Genomic DNA, 13,089 nt, shown 5'->3' with positions numbered 1-13,089 from the left:
ACTACACTTATTTGGATGTACTGTGGCTTAAATAACAACACCCAAAATAAAACAGCTATGTGGGTACAAGCCAGGTGACATGGTGTTGAAAGTGTCCTGTCTCTGGGTAAAAGAAAATCTTCCTGCTTGCTGTTAATTAATTTTAAAGAACTCTAAAATAAAGCACAGATTCAGATCTGAGGTTTATTCTAATTTTAAAAATCATCTTGTAAATATGTTCTTTAACGATGGTGGAATAGTTAAGAGAATAAGCTTTAGGGTCAGACTGCCTAGGTTTGAATCTCAGCTCCACCATTTACCTTCCCTGTGACCTTAATTAATTTCACTTCTTTATGTCTCAGTTTCTTAATTTGTAAAAGGGAGATACTACGGACCCCTTAGAGTTGTTGCGAGGATTGAGTGAGATGAATATGTGTAGAAGGCTTAGAACTATGCGTGTGGCAAAGAGTATTCAACTATTTCTATCCTTTGTCCCCTGTTATTTCCCTCTCTGCCCTGTCAACGTGTTAGTCATAATAATGGCTATTAATACTGTTGTTGTTCAGACAGTGGGATGTGATAGAAAGAGTGCTGAGACAGGAGTTGGAATAACTCCAAGTTACCTAATCTCTCTAGCCCTCAGTTTACTCATTGGTTAATTGTTCAAATTCCAACAGAACTGATCTCAAAGGTCTTTTCCAGGTTGAAAATCCTATGATTAATCTAGAGTCAGACTAAAAGGGATCTTTCCTGTTTTCACTGCCATTCACCCAGTGCGGGCTCACAAATCTAGCAAATACACGACATTAAATTCACCAGGAGGAGAGACTCATGCACTGAGTTGCAGTGTTTCCCTCCTGTCACTTACAGGGATGAATGCAGCTGTCTGGTGGCTGGACCAGATCATCAATATATCTGCTCCCCTGTTCATGGGCCAGGTGATGACATGGGCATCTCATGTGATCGGTTGTGGTTTCATTCTTGGATGGAGCTTGGTTTCACTTCTTGTTGAGTTTCTATTTCTATCCAGGGTTTTTCAACTAGTTCCCCAATTGGCTGTAAAACCCCAGCGACAAACGGGGGCACTTCCTAGAAAGGCGACAGGAGGCTGTGAACATTCAAGACAATGCAAACTCAGAGACAGCTCTTGCTTTTTTTTTTTCCCCTCCTTTATGTCAATGCTTCATTTCTTCTTTTCAGAGCTTGTGTCTAACTATAATCTTAATATTCTGTCTGCAAATGTACCTCAAACAGTGAGAAGTGAGAAGGCTCCAATAGTGCCATTTGTTATTCAGTTCATATGGTTGGTGTCATTGGTGGAAGCAGGGGGGTCTGCCGTGTACAGTTACACAGGTTGTACACTACACAACTCCAGGGGCTCCATTAAGTGAGTTTCCACTGTGAGTAGCACTCCCTGGGGACCGTGCAGTTTACAGCCTGCAAAACCTATTCCATGGTCCTTAGGGCATACTCCTTCCTATTTTATCGTTAAGTCTCTTTCCTAAAGACGCTAAGCTAGAGAGACAACTATGTCAGGGAATATGGGCTGTTTTTTGGTCAAGACAATAGATAAATTGGCCATCCCTGCTATCAGCGGTGTTTTTTAAATCAGAAATTGCTTATCATCAGGATGAGGATGACAGAAAAGTAAACCTGCCAGTAAATATGACCCCATTCTCTCAAGATAAGAGCTATAGCTGCCTATTGACAATGTTGCCCATCTGCCTGGGCAACACAGCCCAGGCATTGCTTCTGACCTCAGTTTCTCTTTCTGGAATTCTTTTTTTTTTTTTGGATTGGTATATCTCTGAAAATGGATGATCACTTTATTTATGGTTATTTTTACCTATTATTTTATTTTAAGCATAAGAATTTTAAAGAGAAATGTAATACAGTACCAAATGGGAGAACAATCATGGAAAAAATACAGCCAGTCGATTAATAGTTTTTCAAAAATTGTATCTTTGAGCAATTCTGCTTTATTGTTGATTATGTGAAACTAAGTTGCAAATCACAGACATTTCAGGTAAGCACAGAAGTTGAGTTGGTAAAGTCAGTTTCAAACAAAAGCTAAGTTTAAGACAAATGAAAATGAAATCATATTTTTATCTCAATCAATAAACTCAAGAATCCTAAAAACAGATAGAGATGAGGGTCTTGCAGTTGTGATGTCTAATACTGAACTGAAAGCTAGGGTTGATTTTCCCAATTTGGCCAGTTTAGATAGCTTCCCATTATTCCCACATTCTTGATCCATGGTCCCCAAATTGTGCTCTTAAGTGACAAGAAAAATCCTCCTTCTTGATGGTCTCCTGTCAGGCGTGATTGAGTAAGCCTGGTATTGACACCTGACTTAAACTGGACAAGTGAGATTATCACTTTGGATAGTTGGAATTAAGATGAGGAAATTCTAATTCAGTTTGGTATAGTTTCTTGAGGAAAGATGGGTAGGCTTCTTTTTCCGACTGTCCAGACTCTGGAACTCCACACTCCGAGGCCCCCCTCAGGCTGTGATGCCTTTCCCCCTGCTGTGCAGGTCCTGGACTGCTTATAATTATATTTTCTCTCAAGTTGTTTTGCAATTAAAGCTCACCAGATCTCACTGTATGGATAAAATATAAGTATTTATAGAGATAGGTAAATAGATATACATATTTAAGTGATGGATGGATGGATAGATAGGTAAATAGATAGGGCGAGTTATATCTTCCCATCTATCACTTTTAGTTGTGTGACCATGTGTGGCTAATTTATTCAAACTCGCTGTGTCTCACTATCTGTAAAGTAAGGATAAAAATAACAGAACTGATGGCAGGGAAGCGATTAGATAAGATAGTCTACATAAAACCCTATTTCCTTCTGCACAGATTAGAACTTAAGGCAATGTTGGCTGTTTTTTTCATTGTTATTATCTTTACAAAAAAAAAACCCTGCTATGGCAATAAATTCTTTTCTATAACCAAATTCACCCTTCCCACAGTTCCTGGGCTAGAGTGGATTTAGCCTACCTGACCCTGTCTCCTTCCTTCATGGCCTTATTTGGCTCTTCTAGTCCTTTTCGGAGTTTGTCTTAATTTGTGCTAAATACTTCTTACAACTTGTTATGTACTTTAAAAATCTGTTTGCAATCATTGCCTATTCTGTCCTGGAAGATGGAAAGGTATTTGTCATTTCCTTTTCATGAATATCTGCTTCTTCAGAAAAATAACCAGAGGAAATCTCCACCACTCTTTCCAAGAGTTCATTACCACATCTCAAGCATGTGCAGTTTTGTCTTTCACTCTCTCCCGTGTCTTCCCTCTCCTGTCAACGTCCACCTTCCTGAATTTACTGTTTGCCTTAGTCTGGGTTCTTTCAAGAGCAATTCTGGGACTTCCCTTACATCTCCATCACCTTGCTCTTCTCGGGTGTGATCCTGGCAGGAATTGTGAGCGGTGGGTCATGTGTGGCACAGGATTCTGCAGCCTGTGATGTTGCTAAGTAATCGTAGAAGCGTTTCATGGTCTCACCACTGTGTCGTTGTCAGTCTTCATCATTCATTCACTAAGAACCCACTATGTGACAAGAACTGTCCTAGACACTGGGGATACATGCGTGGTTTAATCAGACAAGGTCTTAGCCCCACTGAGTGTACAGTTTGGATGGGAGACCAAAGAGTGAGTAAATAGCAATGGCCAACAACACAAAGTGACAGGAGCTATGCTAGAGAAGGACAGAGGATTGGAGACACATAGGAGGGATACCAAATCTGGTCTTGGGAGCCCGGGAAGCCTTTCCAGGGGGAGGCACAATTAAGAGATCCCTGAAGGGCAAGCTCGGCAGGTGACATGAAGAGGGAAGAGTGCTCTAGGCGGGATGGGAAGTTGTGCAAAAGCCGAAATGTGGAGATGTGGAGACCTGGGGAAGTGAAAATAGTGATTTCCAGGAGTCAAGCATGTAAATGCTACAAATGGCATCCACATTGAAGGAGTATTTTGACCTGGGTCCTTTCCCCGCGGAAGTGGGATGGGGAGAGGGGAAAGAAGACAGCTTGGTGGCGCCAGAGCTTTCCTTAGCTGCCTGGGGAAGGGGAGAGAAATCCTTTCCCAGAGACAGGGTGCCTGACTCTGAGCATCTGCAAGTTTGTCTCCCCTGAGAACTTGGTCTTAGAACTCTGCCACCAACCAAATGTCATTCATACCTGGCAGTGAGGACATATATGATTTGGTTAGGGTGTTTAAAAAATTGTTTTGGTCATTTTATGCCTGATGAATTCAGCAGCAACATATTGGGTATCAACACTGATGGGGATTAACAGCATATTGGCCCCGAGTGATTCGACCTGCAGATGCCCAGTCTGGGAAGAGTCTGGACCTTGCTCTTAGACATGGACTCCCTGTGATCCGGTTTCCACCCAGGAGCATCATTTCTTTGCCCAAGCCCTGCTCCCTCCCCTCAGTCCAACCTCAAGGCCACAGCTCAGAGCCAGGGGATCCCCCATCCCCAGAGCAAAAATGAGGGAGCTGAGAGTGTCGTGGCGGGTGGTGGAAGGAGAGGATCAAAGGCTGAACCGTCTGTGTCTTCCCCCTTCATTCAGCATCTCCCTGCCTGCCTCTGCTGTGAACCTCAGCCCCGACTCCAGGTGTTGGGCTCCTGCAAGGTCCCTGCCCTCCTGGGGCTCAGAGCTTCCCCTTCTCACCCTTGGGCCCACAGCGGGGTGGGGGCATGGGATTTGGGGATACCTTTCTGCTTTCTATCAAGGAGACCCAGAAGCCCTTGGTCCACAGAATCTTGAGAATATTGGGAGAGGAGAAATGAGAGTTTTGTCAGTCCAATTCCAGCGGTTATAAAACAACGGGCTAGCTTGGGGACCTCTTTCCTCTGATGTAATGTGCATGTATGAGAAAGGAACTGTTCCTAATTCCAAATAGCTGATTTAGAAACCTGTTCTTTCATCTGGAGATGACCCAACCTCTAAAATATTTTAAGTGAAGGACCTGACAGGTGAATTATCTTTTATTAGGCTATTTAGCTTGTACTTCCCAGCCTTTAATTGCATGAACGACAGAGAGCAGGTTGGCCATTTAAGATTTACACAATTCACACAGTATTATGATAATAAACTAGTTCTAAGCGGGGGCGGGGGGGGGGAAAGAAGTCCAACTGGCTCTTCCTGACACAAAGGAAACATCACATTTAGAGAATGTGAAATCTCATTGGCAATGCCTACAGTCTGGAGAAGCATTCAGTACGAGAGAAACTTCGGGCTTTTCTCTATGGCAATAGCAGTTCTTTTTGCTGACCCTTGATAAGGATGCCAGACACACCACAACACCTTTGACACTCACAACGGAGATAGCTCAGGATGTGGAGCCAGGCTGTCCATGATGTTCGCACGTTACCTAAGCTCCCTGTGTCCCTGTTTCCTTGTCTGTAAGACGGGATAGTGATGATAGTACCTACCCATCAGGGAGAGTGTCGTGGCGGGTGGTGGAAGGAGAGGATCAAAGGCACAGGTATTGGAGCTATTTGTTAAAAATGAATATTAACTCTCATCTTCAGTCATCATCATCATTTTTATATCTTGGCTGTGATTGTGGTGCTTCCACGAGCGTTGTTGTGTGAGCGTGGAGTGTGGTGTGGACAGTGAGATCGAGAACCACGATGCCGAGTGACACGGATGCTGACTGAATCCCGCACACCCACTGCCAGCAAATGCCATTCACATTTATTCCCAGCAGAATTACAAATCACTCCAGGGTTGGTGGTGTGGTCAAAACTGCACCCGATAAAAAGTACCAGTGCCCCCAAAGGATGTAGTATTGTCCCTGTGTTAGCGTGGTTAGCATGGTCAGGCCTGGTGGCCGTGATGACGTGTGTCTCACCAGGACCAGTGGCCTGTGGCCACCTTGCTGTCTACCACGGATCCCCAGACACAGAGCTCACCTGAGACATTGGCTCAGTATATACTTGTTTCCATTCTTAGTGGAAAGGAAGTTACAGAACTCTGGCTACAGCAGGATTTGACATATTACCGCAAAGTCACTTTGCTTTTGAAAATCTAAGAACTGCGACTCCGTATGCCCTCAATTTACAAACAATTCTGTCAGTGCAGAATCAGCCCTCACTTCCAGAGCTGCACGTTGTACAGCTGCAGCATTTTATAAATACCTCTGACCCGTCCGCACTGCTTGTTAGGGGCCAGGCGTGTGGGTTTTATAGGTGAGCTCCAGGTCAGAGTCCTTTGGCAGACCAAACCCTGAGGCTTCGAGGCCATGCCGGGTGGTTGGGATGGCCCAGAAGAGTGGGGAGCCTGGGCCAGGGTCCCAGGTGCAGGCTACTGCAGGGTGACAAGGGCAGCCTAGGAGGACAGAAGGCCTGGCCAATGCTCTGCAGAGGCAGACACTGGAGGACACGGCATATTCAACCCAAATAATTCTTGAGTTCAGAGCTCAGTCCAGAGATCAGGACAGAGGCAAACGAGAGGCCTCTGCAGGGCCAGCGCTGGATCTCAGGGAGAATCCAGAAGGAAACCAACTATAGGCAGAAGCTGGGAGCAGGCACAAGAGCCCCCGGGACTGGCCCTCAAGGACAGCATTGCCACCTGGTTTCTGACTTATGTGGTGCCTGTACGGCAGGTCCTGAGGCTGCTTCTGAAGTGTAATCAAATGTAGCCTCTTAATGTGGTTAAAGGTGGGGGAGGGGAGAGGAAGCTCATTCCTCCTCTGCCAGATCAGGAGGGAAGAGGAAACACGCGGAACTGGAGCAGGATGTGAAGCTCAAGACTTTGCTCTCTGTCCGAACCATTTTTGGAGTGGAATGGAGACATAAATAGATGCATCTAAAATGAAGTTATATCGCTACCTAGTGATAATGGTGGCGATGGTGATTCAAAAATACAATTTATACTACCACAAATTATTGACCGTGCCAGGCATGATGCTGCCCACTTCACAGTACCGTCTCATGTAATCCTCCAGTGAGATGGGATCTAGAGTCCCATTTCACGGCTGAGAAACTGAGCCACCGAAAGCTTCATTTACCCAGCGTGACCGTGCCAGTCAGTGCAAGAGCCAGAATCCTCACCGAGGTCTCTGACATCTCTTTCCATTTCTTCTCCCCCCACACTGCTGCCCTGTAGGTCTTTGGTCCTTTGACCTCACTGTGACCCAGCTTCTTCAGGAGAACATTCTGGAAACAGAGCGAGGGGCCGTGAACGGTGTGCAGTGTTCCCTGAACTACCTCACGGACCTCATCCACTTCGTCCTGGTCACGCCGGCTCCGCAGCGTGTTCGGTATGCTGGTCTTCACCTCCATCCCGTTTGTGCTGTATTTTTTTAACGCAAGGAAGTGTAAGGTTACAAATGCCCATGCTCAGAAGACAGCGAAGAAGAGCACTTCAACCTGAGAGGTAGGCAGCGCCTCTGACCACTCAGAGCCTTACTAACACTGGCCCCATCTCACTGTTTCCGGTGATTTCCCCGAGTTGCTCCTGGGTGCTTACCTTGTTCCACTGCTACATTTGAGAGCAATTATGTCACCATCACCTTTGGCAATAGCATCAACTGCTTTAAGTGCATCTTTGGGGCGATGGCTACTAGCCAGAGTTTGACTGGGGTCTGACTCGTGGCGTGCCCATTAACAACTCAGATTTCACTCCAGACAACTTGAAGGGGCTTGTTTTAATTTTGCCAACACAATTCAACGTTTTCAGGTTTTTATTGTTCTTTGGGTTCTAAAATTAGGCAGGATCTTCTGGTCAGTATTAAAATTAGAGTTAGATCACGGTCAGTGATGTTTGGTCTCAGTTCCTTGGGTTTTTGTTCTACAGCTGGTTTGTGAACGTCCTTTTGATGGGCTGTGTGCCCCTCACGAGGACTGAAGCTATCTGTTGAATTCAATCATGGTAACAACCTTTGGGTGGTTTCTGGGGTCTAGCGTCAGGCCATGGATCTGAGGATCCCTCAGCTGACTTGGGCAGGCTTCGTCTCAGCAATCAAGCTAAGACATCCAGTTTGACCATCTCTGATCAAGAAAACCACTAGTTTGTGATGAGTAAAATTTGAGTTTCTGGCTGCTTAGAAGCAATCAATCAACACTAAAACTATCTTCTGGGGAACCTAGAAAACCCATATAGCTCTTTGCTTTAAATAATGAATTGCTTCTTTGTAAATGCTGTGGAATAGAAATTCACTTAGCAGTGAGAACAATGAGGCTAGCAATGAAGGCTCCTCAGGCCTCAAAGTACAGAGAACCTTTCTGGGGGTCGTGGGGGAGTCACATTTGGGGAATAGCCTGTAGCACACTCAGTACCACCTTAGCCGGTTGGTGCTGTTGGGAATGATTTTCTAAGACAGGGTTTCTCAAGCTCGGCGCTGTTGACATTTTGGATTAGATACTCCTTTGGTGTCGAGGCTGTCCTGTGCATTGTAGGACACTCTGCAGCATCTCTGGTCTCTACCCACTAGATGGAGGGAGCAGCCCCCAACCACACACCTGTGAGAATCAAAGGTGTCTTCAGACGTTACCCAATGTCCCCAGGGAGGGTAAAATACTCCTCCCCCCATACCCCCTCTTAAGAACCACTGCTTAAAGGAAATGTGAAACCTAAAGGAAAAAATCCACCTATTGTTAAAAGACAAAAATGACCAAAAGTCATTCATAGTAAGGAAATTACAAAAGGGACAGGAAACCAGAACTGTTCCTCACATGAATTCTTCACTAAGGAGGCTGTATTTTGAGGAGGTAGCACATCACGTCTCCTGGCCCTTGATTATCCCAATGAACACACAAGTACTTGCACAGGTGAGTCTCGGAACAAGTGTTTAATAAATCCATCCCGAAGTCTTTTATTTAAAACCTCCAGAAGTGCTAGCAGCTTGAGTGTAGAATTTATGTCAAGTCTTCTATGTAGAATTTATGTCAAGTCTTCTAAGTACCACTGGCTCCCTACACCTGCACCTCCTGCCCTTGAAAAATTAGCTGCTTACCTGTAAATTCTGCATTTTAAGTGCAAATTTTACTCTTGCTTTTCCTCCAGGCCTTGTATAGTAGGACAGCAACATGTTTATATTGGATCGTGGAATGACTATCTCCATGTTTCCATGAATATTTCGTGTTTTAGACCAGTACTACCCAACAGAAATATAATGCAAATCACATGTATATAATTTTAATAATATATTTCTAAAATATTATCATTTAACTTGTAATCAATATAAAACTGAGATTTTACATTCTTTTTTATTGAAGTATAGTTGATTTATAGTATTGTGTTAGGTCCAGGTATATAACATAGTGACTCGGTATTTTTGCAGATGTTATTCCACTCTAGGTTACTATAAGATAATGGGTATAATTTCCTGTGCTATACAGTATATCTTTGTTGCTTATCTATTTTACATATAGCAACTTGTATCTGTGAATCCCATACCCTTAATTTGTCCCTTCCCACTTCCTTCTCCCCTTTGGTAACCACAAGTTTTGTTTTCTATTATCTGTGGAATCTAAAAAATAATACAAATGATTGTAGATGCATCTTTAAAAAATATTAATTCTTCCAAAGCTGATGTTTCTTACACCTCAGCATGTCAGTTTGCGCTAGATACATTTCAAGCGCTCAATAGCCACATGTGGCTAGTGGCTACTGTACTGGAGTACAGTTTGGGAATCATCTGTGATGATTCCCAAAGTTCCACATATTTCTCCACTATGGGAAGCCTATAAATGATACAATGGGCTCTCTTCTGCCGGGTAGTGGGGGTAACATGCCAGAGCATTTGTCCAACTGGAAAATCATTCCATCAACTACAACATTCTGATCTGTTTTCCAGAAACAAATCATGGTGACATACGTCAACCTGAACTGACTGGATTTTGTCTGTTTACCTCTGAAACAGATTGATGTGCAGCTGTTCTGGAAATGCAGATGGCAACTGGGGAGGGTACCTCAAGATAATTGGCCCTTGCCGTACAGACAAACTCAAGCAGGGGGCTTTCTAGCCGTGGTTGCGTAGTCCCAGATAAGTCACAATTTTATAACAAAATATCAGAATCAGAACTTTTCAGTTTATGAACACAAGGTAAATTTTGGAAAGGCAATCCTTATGAGTACAAAATTAAAATAAGCCTTTCATACACATCTCTGGCTGTTTATTTGTTCTCAACATGGCTTTCCTCTTGAGGTGTTATCTCTGACCTTGGCTCACAGGGGTCACTGGTTGACTGACCTTACTACCCTGGTCAAATGCCTCAGTCTTTACTATCTCTAGATCCCCCTGTTTGGTTACCTGGACACCTTCTCTGTTCTACTTCTTCCTTCAAGGTACTTCAGATCATGAGGGAGAAAAAGCATCTTCTCACTTGGGTTCCAGGGAGCCTAGAATGTAAATGACCCTGCCCCCTCCACCTTGTCCATTTAAAATTTATATTCAAGTGCCAAATGACAAATTTGCCAACCGGATTTCCTCTGGCTCCTAGGAAGCTCAGAGCCAAACTGGCGGGAGCCTAAAGCATGAGGTCTAATGGTTTGGTTTTATACCCTGCTCTCTTCTTGCTGCGCTTTTATTCCCTCCTCTAATTATTGTACTGTTTGCCATTTGTTTATAAGCCACCCCAAATCATTCTGGGAATGTGGTGGGGGTATACATAGATATAATAGTCTCTTTATAGTTTGTCCTAACAATTGAATCTTTCAGATATTGACCCAGATACTGAGTGAAGTTATTCCTTAAAAGAGAAATTGAGGGAGGCACATTCTAACCAGCTTCATCTTACAAAGTGTCACAGATAAACCACACCGTGTAAGTTCCATAAAGGCAGGAATCATCCATCACAGGACTTAACACACAAGGGAAACATAGTAGATATTTACGAAGTTATATAAATATTTGTTTGTGGAACCTAAAAAAAAAATACATACCTTAGTTTGGAATATTCACTTGAACTATAAAGACCTGTTTTTTTAAAAAAAATATTTACTTATTTAATTGCACAGGGTCTTAGTTGTGGCATGTGAACTCTTAGTTGCAGTATGCATGTGGGATCTAATTCCCTGACCAGGGATCAAACCCGGGTATCCTGCATTGGGAGTGCGGAGTCTTATCCACTGCACCAGCAGGGAAGTCCCAAGACCTGCTTGCTTTTAAGAAAAAAAAACTACTTGTCTTTAAAAATGGAGTATGCACATTCCTGAATCTAATTATATGACTCAATCTACCTGAGCTGACATAGTGATGGCACTACTGCCAATACCAGGCAAGTCACATCTGGGGAAGTTAGTGACTGGAGTTCTTACATAAGATTTGACATTTTCAGTGAAACCATAACCATTGAATAGAATTATATTCCAATCACATTTTCTTTTATAGTCATAAAGATTCTCTTCATGACCATAACTCCTCCCTTGGAACTAATAAATCCTCTGAAAACATTTCATTCAACTCCAGATTTGCTTCACTTCTCCTCTTTTGCACCTGAGCACAAAAGAATGGCCTGGTAATTTTAATAGTCATGCTGGCCATCTTTTCACTCTTGCTTTAGCTCTTCTCAACATGCAGGCATGTGCTATGCCAAGGAGGGCAAGTTGACTGCAGCCCTGGGACTGGCTGCAACTCACTTTGGTGACCCTGGGCTGTACTTAATCAAGGTGCTAGATAACTCTGTATTGCCACGGTACAGGGAAGAGAGTTGGGGGGAGATGGAGCAGGTTAGGTACCACACCTGGAAGCACAAGGAGGCATCTGAAGGCACTGCTTCATCCTACAGGCAAGATGGCCCAAGGGTGGCCCATTGTTTTTTTTTTTTTTTAAGGAAATAACATCTTATTTAACTGTTTATTGCTTTAATTTTTTATTTTTGGCCACACTGCGTAGTATGTGGAACTTCCCCAACCAGGGATCGAACCAGTGTCCCCTGCAGTGGAAGCTCAGAGCCTCAACCACTGGACCACCAGGGAAGTCCCCATCCCTCTTTTCAAAAACACCCTTGAATATCCCCAGAGAAAAAGTAATCCATGTGACTTATGCATCAAGCTTTGAGATTAACCCAAACCCAATTACTCAGCACCCAGAACCTCACTTACTCCCTAATTCTCTCACTTAATTCCGTTTTAGCCAGTATCGGCCAAAGCCATTCTAAATTTTGTTGGGTAACAATTTTCTCACTTCATTTTCTGCTACCATGTCGCCACTAGTATACATTGTCAAGAGATGCAGAGAAAAGTGCCAGACCGTTCACACCCTGCCAAATGGGATTGAAGATGCAGCTGTTAAGACAATGAGTATGTGCTGTTGCCTGAACCATCCATAAAGAGAACCTGTACACCCTTGATAGGTGAGGATATACAGATTGTTTCTTGAGTATTTACTTGGGCACGAGTCACTTACATGACCCCAAGGTAATTTTGATGTTTTTGCCACTAATCTCAGTAAATCATTCAGTTACTGACCTAAGACTGTCTTCCCACAGATTTCATTGGAAATGTCATTAAGATGCCAGAAGGGGTAAGTTTTTAAAGCCATGTTTATTGAAGTTGAATTTACATTCAGTAAAACTCACTCCAAAATTTGACAAAGGCCAACAGCACCATAATCAAAGCGCAGAGCAGTTCTTCAACACCCACCCCCGACCAAACCCTATGCAACAAACTCCTCCCTGATCCTTAGGAATCCACTGATCTGTCAAAGGGGTCAAACTTAATCATCAAAATAATCTATTATAGGAAAAACTGTAAGCACAAAAAAACAAGTTTTTAAAAGGATACTTTGAAACATACAATGTTTTGAATAGTCAAAAGTGTGGGATTTAGAACTAACCTTTGTAAATTCAAGCAGCTGACAGTTTTCTTAAGATAGCTGTATTGATAGAATAGCTAGTCTAGTTACTAGGTTGAGCTGCAGGCTGGGGCTGGCTGGCAGAAGAATGATTTTAAATAGTTTAAGTGGAGTTGAATTCTACAGAGATTCTCTATGGGGCAGATATATGTTCTTGCAGATATTTGGCACCTTTTCAAAAGTCCTCCCCTGCTACCACCATGAAAGGGACAGTAAGCGAAAACCTCTACTCTGTATATATCAATCGTCACATGTTCAAATACACCTCGTCTCCTCGAAAAGCTTTCAAGCAGCAGCC

The 13,089-nt window shown here is 43.4% G+C and overlaps 1 protein-coding gene and 1 long non-coding RNA gene across 19 annotated transcripts in view; one reads left to right on the top strand and one right to left on the bottom strand.

The window, feature by feature from the left end:
- The window catches only part of HYCC1 (hyccin PI4KA lipid kinase complex subunit 1), a 177,809-nt gene that overhangs the window by 134,164 nt on the left and 30,556 nt on the right, over positions 1–13,089 (top strand). For 15 of the 17 annotated variants that reach the window (XM_089917731.1, XM_089917730.1, XM_089917729.1 and 12 more), the window contains 3 exons: positions 1–7,369; positions 12,152–12,291; positions 12,427–12,461. The exon at positions 1–7,369 is cut by the window's left edge. The gene's annotated coding sequence lies outside the window, so the exon portion shown is untranslated. The remainder of the gene's footprint in view (positions 7,370–12,151; positions 12,292–12,426; positions 12,462–13,089) is intronic. The other 2 variants (XM_089917723.1, XM_089917720.1) reach the window with 2 other exon arrangements.
- Positions 6,775–13,089, bottom strand: part of LOC115801714 (uncharacterized) — an 8,981-nt gene continuing 2,666 nt past the window's right edge. For both annotated transcript variants that reach the window (XR_004022063.2, XR_016394365.1), the window contains exon 3: positions 6,775–13,089. This is a non-coding gene — a long non-coding RNA (uncharacterized LOC115801714).

Source organism: Delphinapterus leucas, chromosome 9 (assembly GCF_059928025.1).
Source record: "Delphinapterus leucas isolate spDelLeu-1000000601 "Yukka" chromosome 9, BTC_Dleu_Yukka2, whole genome shotgun sequence".
Classification (NCBI taxonomy): Eukaryota; Metazoa; Chordata; class Mammalia; order Artiodactyla; family Monodontidae; genus Delphinapterus; species Delphinapterus leucas.
The sequence above is the reverse complement of the archived record's forward strand: the minus strand, read 5'-3'. Positions and strand labels throughout refer to the sequence as shown.